At 33.7% G+C, this 7500-nt stretch overlaps 1 protein-coding gene across 2 annotated transcripts in view; it reads right to left on the bottom strand.

Annotated features, from left to right (window-relative positions):
• The window catches only part of LOC137634466 (uncharacterized), a 281610-nt gene that overhangs the window by 135730 nt on the left and 138380 nt on the right, over positions 1 to 7500 (bottom strand). The window lies entirely within an intron of this gene.

Raw genomic sequence — 7500 nt, forward strand, 5'->3', positions numbered from 1 at the left:
AGAGAGAGAGAGAGAGAGAGAGAGAGAGAGAGAGAGAGAGAGAGAGAGAGAGAGAGAGAGAGAGAGAGAGTCGGTTGAGGCATTGAAAGCAGAGTAGGGTATTTGTAGAAAACAAAATATAATTACAACATACACAATTAACTTGAATTAAGCATAACGAGTCTTAAAACATAATGAAAAGTAGCTTTTATTAATTTTGAGTTATTTCGATCGATAAAAAGCCATAAAAGAGGGGAAAAAACTCGTAAGATTGAGTATACTGTAGACTAGAATGATGAAAGGTTAAGTAGAAATTTTATTCTGAATCAGACAGACAACTGAAGAGGAATGCTAACCCACGATAGTTGGGTGAAGATTAAGGGAAAGTTTATCCGTTTCATATAAATATAACTACGTATTTAAAAACTCAAAATAATAATTTAAAGAAAAGTTGGTAATGTCGGTGATGTTCGCGGACTAAAGAATACCGTTTCCAGTAAAGAAAAATAAACTAAGATAATATACAAAATATATGCACTTAAAATCAATTAAAGATAGTCCATGGTGGTAATAATTTCAAAGAGGGAAATACTGCCCGGCCCCTTGAGTGAATACATTGTTAATAAAAAACTGAATAATCCTGAATAAAAAAAATTATTTACGTCAAAAAATTCAAGGAGATAAGTTAAGAGATTGCAGTGTAGAGAAAACTTGGTGTCCTATGGGGGAAAGTGCGTTCTATAAAATAAAATAGAGAAAAGAAAAACATAAGAACACGGGAGATAATTAAAAAAAAAAAAAAAAAAGACACCGAAATAAGAAAACTATATTTTCCGAAAATACGAAAAAGTGTAAGAGCAATAAAGAGGATCTCTGGCCGCAAGGGAAACTTAAGTAATACAACTTAATGAGGCATAACTTGAAGAGCATTGGGTTAATCGTGACTGTAAAGCAAAGATGTAACGTCAGAGGAGCAAGAGGGAGAGAAAATCAATGTTAGACGATCTTATATCAGATAGCAAACACCATGAAATAAAAGATCTAGCAGAAGTAGGAATCTGCTGGAGACTAATCAACTTTCAGGGAACTGTTCAAGAACAAAAACACTAAACATATCTTAACCCGTTTATTACAAATCTTAGTTCACTTATGAGGTCAAGTTACTTTCAACAAAATCTTATCAAAGGCTGTAATCACGTGCTTTATCAAGGCCCAGGAGTCAAAACCTTCGACAAGAAGATAAACCTCTATTAGCGTAATCTTTATTATTTCAATCTACCAAAATCCAAGCAATATACCTACTTACAAAAGCGAAATGCTCTAATCATTAGGAACCCAGTAAGGCTGGAAATGAAAGCAATATAAATAATTAACTATAAAAAAAAGAAAACAAGATGATGACAATAACATTATGAACATGATTATATAAAGTGAACATGATTACATAAAGAGAATAGTAGTGAAGGTTTTGAAAATGAATATCAAAGGTTAAAATACAAGAAAAAAAAAAGGAACCTCTTGATAAATCACCAAGCATCCTTGGCCCCTCCATCAAGTGCGCTTGAGAATACACTCGAGCAAGGGAACTTAAACCCAAGACTGTGGAAGGCTATTGTACAGAGGCTATGGCACTATTCAAGACTAGAGAACACTTGTTTGATTTCAGTGTCTCCTCCTCGAAGAGCTCTTTAATTTAGCTTAAAGAGTCTCTTCTACCATTACCATATGGGCAAATGGCCACTGAATAATTAATTGTAGTTGTTATCCATTCAAGTGAGAGTGTAAGGCGTAGATTGCTTAATAACGTTGTCAGGTGTGTAAGGAAAGTTAAAAGATATGTAAGGAATGTGACAGACTAATCAGTAGGTATGTGAGCAAAGAAAAGATGGAGCTACAGGGATCCAATATCGAATGATCAGGACAATCCTCATATGATCCTCTAACTCTCTTCATTCACAATAATCTTGTTCACAGTTCATTATAAAACCACTTTTGTAAAATTAAAATAAAAAAACAAGGAGAGTCAAAAGTATAATTTCCAGGCTCTGACGCAATAACAAGTATCTAAATAAAAATAAACGCGTATTACCAAAGGCCGAAGCCAATGACAGAAACGTTTTTGGATGAAGTGTATTCAGTATTTCTGGAATTTGAAGTAAACATGTATTTTACAGAAGCATATGGAATATATAAAAAAGCACAATCGGCAGTAAGCTATGGAATCCATGGCATAATTACATCAAATATTGTTATTCAACTAATAAAACTATTAAATGCATCACGTTCCATGGGATCAGCCAAACTATTACCAGTGATCTATTCAGTTCAAGAAAACAACCACAAGCCTATACAAACAAGAAATCGATGTAATACGAAGTATCCAAGGAGCAACCTTTATTCAAACAATATCAGTAGTGGTATGTATTGTGCGACACCAATTGAGAGAGAGCATTAAGCATTTCAAAGTGTGTATTCTAGTTTGTTGCCAGTTAAGGGTTCAAACAGTAGCGGACCTATTGCTATGTTATGGAAATTTTCTTTTTTCTTCTCTTGATATTTGCCTTTTTCATTTCTCTATACTTGCACTTTATTCACATTTCTTTTTCTCACTGGATTCTGACGTCTACCAATAAATTTCTTAGATATAACTATAACCAGTACCAAGTGAATGTATTACTTATACCAAGAAAATAAAATAAAAATACGAACAGAATTACTTATTGTAATGTTTACTATAAAACTCATCAAGATTTCGTGGTTAAAAAATTTATTAAAATCTTGGCCGTATAATATATAATCTAGATTTAAGAAAAAAATTACCACATGATTTTAACACCAGACAGTGTAACAAACTACTAACCTCAAAGTTTTTGGTATGTAATAATCAAGAATTTATTTGCAAGAACGCTATATCCTGTTAACTGAGTGTATAGTAGATTCTAAACTCTAAAGGGAACTAGGATGTGGGGAAACTAGTCACATAATGGGGGAGTGGGTGGAGAAGAGAGAGTTTACAGAAATTAGTCTAAAAAAGGTAATTGTGATTAAAGGAAAGTTAACACTCTTATATCTTCCTTACTAACTTTATAATTTCAATAAAACTTTCCTGAGATACAATAGAGAGAGAGAGAGAGAGAGAGAGAGAGAGAGAGAGAGAGAGAGAGAGAGAGAGAGAGAGAGGTTACAATATCCTCCCCAAATAGGCTATTATATAAGAACGAAAGAAATGCCTGATCACTCTGCAGCGTAGCTTACCCCTTTAACTAAATAACATTCCCTCAACATATGGTCTATCAATATGGTTATTTCTTAAGTAATTATATGAAATATAACTAACCTCTGCGATACATTTGCTGACCACTGTAACATTTACTTGATGTCATTTGTTTCAGTTTAGTTTAAGCTTGCTACAAAAAAAAAAAAAAAAAAAAAAAAAATCAACTTCAACCATTTCTGATATACATAACTATAATTTTTAACACATCATTACTGACACTACCATAAAATCATCAAAAATTTTTATTCACAATTATCATCATCACTATAAATAAAAACGGATCTAATTATAAATTTGAAGAAACTCAGTGTCATTAAATAACTAGCGAGATAAAAATTACATAATGTATTTACTGAGACCAATTTATTCTCGATAAATAAAATTATATAAATACCTTCATAATAGCAATTCGTATTTTTTTTTTATTTATAGAGTAAAAGGTATTAGAAAGGGGGCATGCCCCAAAAATGCTATAAACAAATAGAAAAATATTCTAATTAAACCCTCTGAGCTAAAGAGATTCAACTGATCCCGAAGGTTTACATATAAGAACTATAAATTTAGAGAGAGAGAGAGAGAGAGAGAGAGAGAGAGAGAGAGAGAGAGAGAGAGAGAGAGAGAGAGAGAGAGAGAGAGAGAATATTATGATGATAAAAGTAAAAAAAGGATAATAAGTCCAGCGGGGATACTTTCATGAAGTGGGAAAATAACTCTTTTGAATTGTTTAAAGAGAGAAGGTTAGATGTTAGTCAGGTTACAAAGAAATGCAAGAGCCCTAGTGTCAGCAGTAGTAAGAAGAAAAATAGGAAGGGGTACCGGTTGTGGTGTAGTAAAGATATTGAAGATGATGTTAAAAGGTGATTATACTGAAAAAGCAATCCTGTGATGGAATAGAATAAAAAGATAAATAAAATTTTAATAGTGGAACTTTGCCCGAGTTTATGAATATGAAAGGGTGGACATGTACGAAGAATTAAACGCGAGGCGACAAAAGAAAAAAAAATAGTATGAGGTTTCTGGAGTAAACCAGAATAAAGAGAACCTTATGGAAAGATGTTTCCAAAGTAGCTTGATTGTTTGATATATATAGTTTCCAAAGAGGGGTCTTTCTAAGAATGTTAAAGAGAAAATGGTAAAAAAAAATTCGTTAGATTATGTTCATGTAGTAATAAAAGAGCAAGGTGATGGGTGTACTAGTGAGAGGTTTGCATGAAATACTATATGGTCAATATTTTGTTTAACATAAAGCGAAACTACATTAAAGGTTCAAGCTGGAATGAAAAAAAAATAAAGATAATATGGCTGTTGCTGTCAATATTATAAACAAATTTGATAAGAAGTTTATTATACGGATAAAAAGGATAAAAACCGGGCTAACGTGAAAGATAAGGATGTGAAGGAGTATGTGAGACATGTAAAATCCACGATGGGGGTAAAAGAAAATTTAAGGTTTAAAAGAGTAAGCGGACGAGGACTTGAGAAATATAGACGATAAAACACAACATAACTTGTGGTGCAACTGCATGACAAAGGAGATCATACAGAATTTTGGGTTTTTGGGCTTACATATAATATATGGCGTTGGAAAAAAGATGTGTATGATAGCCAGGGTTAGGATGGATAAATGTCTTGGTGAGACAATTCTCCTATATGGAAGAAAGGATAGTGAATAGCAATAAAAAAAAAAATAAAAATAAGCAATCGAACTTAATTACTCCATGTATTATTTCTCGTATTAGAAGAATTGAAAGGGTTCAGATTGTGGGATACAAAGATGTGGTTAGGACGTCTTAAAGAAACAAAGGAAACCATGTCAATAAAAACTGTGGTCAATTCCTACGCATTGAGATAAAGGAAGTAAAACATGGAATGTGCTTGACATGTTGCAATGGAGATCTTCGAAAGGAAGGGCTTAATACAGTTACTGTGCGTCCCTGCAAAATAAAAAGGCCATGGACGAATCATTTGCGGTGTCCTATATAGCCGATGGACGACCTGTTTAAGTGTATACAGTGACTATTGTTGCTAAAGTATTCCGCTGTTCAAGTTACTTATGTGGCAGTGTTCCTTGTCTTGTTTTGTAACAAGATTTCGGAGAACCAGTCTTGTGCAAACATTTATCCACTACTTGCTTTAATTTTTACCAAATCACAGTAAATAAAAGAAACCTTTCTTTTATAACTATTTCTCACTTTCCCCCTTTTTGTCATGTGTGCGAAATATCACTTCAAGTAAGCCATATAAAAGATAAAATAAAACAAACTAATGACAACATTGATTGTATTCTGCCCCCAGACTAGCACTTACTTGTTTGTTTGTTGACGTTTTTTTACATTGGTAATCAGGTGTGGCGTAAAACTTATAGAGCTAGATCTACCGAAATAAAGCAGCATTGTTTGATAGACACGGCGTTTAAATATTGCTATTCACGATTTTAATGTCTATATCTCAAGTAATAGTAGCAAGAAAAACTACTTTCGTAAGGTCATTAATGTTTTTGGACAACTAGAGGAGTGGGATTGGAATTATCAAGGATTAATGAGAAAGTCGGACAAGAAACAAAACAAAAGATATCCAAAATATCTTTATCCATTGGACTTAAAGAAAGCCCTATGATCATATTTATCCACCAAGATTCTACCCATTGACCAAAAAATATCATGAAGTCCTATCCTTGATAAAACAACGCAAAACATTCTTTACACTTTCAGGCATTCTTTCTCAGCGTATATTACAGTCACTTAACATCCCCCCATCATCCACCTTTAATTTTCATCAACACAAAAACATTCACTGCAATGATTGAAAGGGAACCCTAAATGCCTTCCCTGTTTCCCATCGTTTCCAATAGACACTCTTACTCACTTTCATCCATTCACAGCTGCTGTTTAGCTTTCATTTACCATCACAGCTGTTATCTTTCGGATACTCACTTTGAACTTTTTCGCACCATTACTATTAAGCTTATTTTCCAAGTTGCAGTTTTTCTTAATCGTCACCTGCAAACACTATAATGCTGGGCGATACACCTATGGCGATGCAGTGAGATGCTTTCTTAGCAAAATTTTGATCACATCGCTACACATCCCCATTCATCCCGGGTATGTTTCGCACCAAATCCCACGGACCGAGATAAGCGTCGTCACATGAGAATACTTTGTCATATTCGAAAATAAAATACAAAGCCTGAATATCGTAACAAATGAAATATAATTGGGTGGGAACAAACTTTTGTTTTTTATGATATAAAATGCTTTACTGGAGTGGTGGAAAACTTTATATACATACGGGAGTCCCGTAGATCACGCATGCCACGATCCGTAACGCATCTATATCGCGTACACAAAGATCTCTGCGATGTATGCCACAGTGTCCTGCGTTTCGAAAAATATGTGCTGAAATATCGCCTGAAAGTGGCTGCGATATTCCAATTTTCGGAATTTTCCATATCTCATCTGATCGCCGAGGAGCATCGCCCAAGTGTGATCCCTGCTTACAGTTACTCCTATAACGTAGCCAATCCATACTTCATTCATGACAGCTTTTCTTATTCCATAAGCTGTACATATATCTGACGTCCTTCCAAATTCTAGCATCAAACTAGCAATAAAACTATTAAACAGCCACAAACACAGAACACTTGTCCACGAACTACACTAATAAATTCTTTATTAGGATCATGCAAAATAATAAACTCTTGATGAACTGCTTTGATGACTATAGAAGCTCATCATCCTGAACACTGAATTCTCATGTCTTCAGTCCTTAAATTTTTAAGCTTCAAGTAGGTTTTATATACATATATATATATATATATATATATATATATATATATATATATATATATATATATATATATATATATATATATATATATATATATATTCGTTCTTTTAATACCAAATGATTACATAGCTCTTTTAGAACAATCATTTGAACCACGGAACCTCTTTGCTGTCTCAACCCAACTGCTCTCCCTCTGCCGAACTTTTTATCTGTATTACTTGCTGAATCAAAGCCTTAAATTTGTACCAAACGTGTTTCATACACGTGCGTACACTGTAACGGTTGCTTTTTATCGGATCACTCGCTCTTCCCTGCATTGTTAATAAACCAACATGTATAAACATGATAGCTCGGGTTTAATTTTTTTAGAATTGTTGTGATGTTCTTGCCTGCAAGTCCTGGTATTTAAGCTCGGTGTCTGTTTAATAAAGTTTAGTTCTATTCACCTGGCCTCTCAG

The sequence above is a fragment of the Palaemon carinicauda genome, chromosome 44 (assembly GCF_036898095.1).
Source record: "Palaemon carinicauda isolate YSFRI2023 chromosome 44, ASM3689809v2, whole genome shotgun sequence".
Classification (NCBI taxonomy): Eukaryota; Metazoa; Arthropoda; class Malacostraca; order Decapoda; family Palaemonidae; genus Palaemon; species Palaemon carinicauda.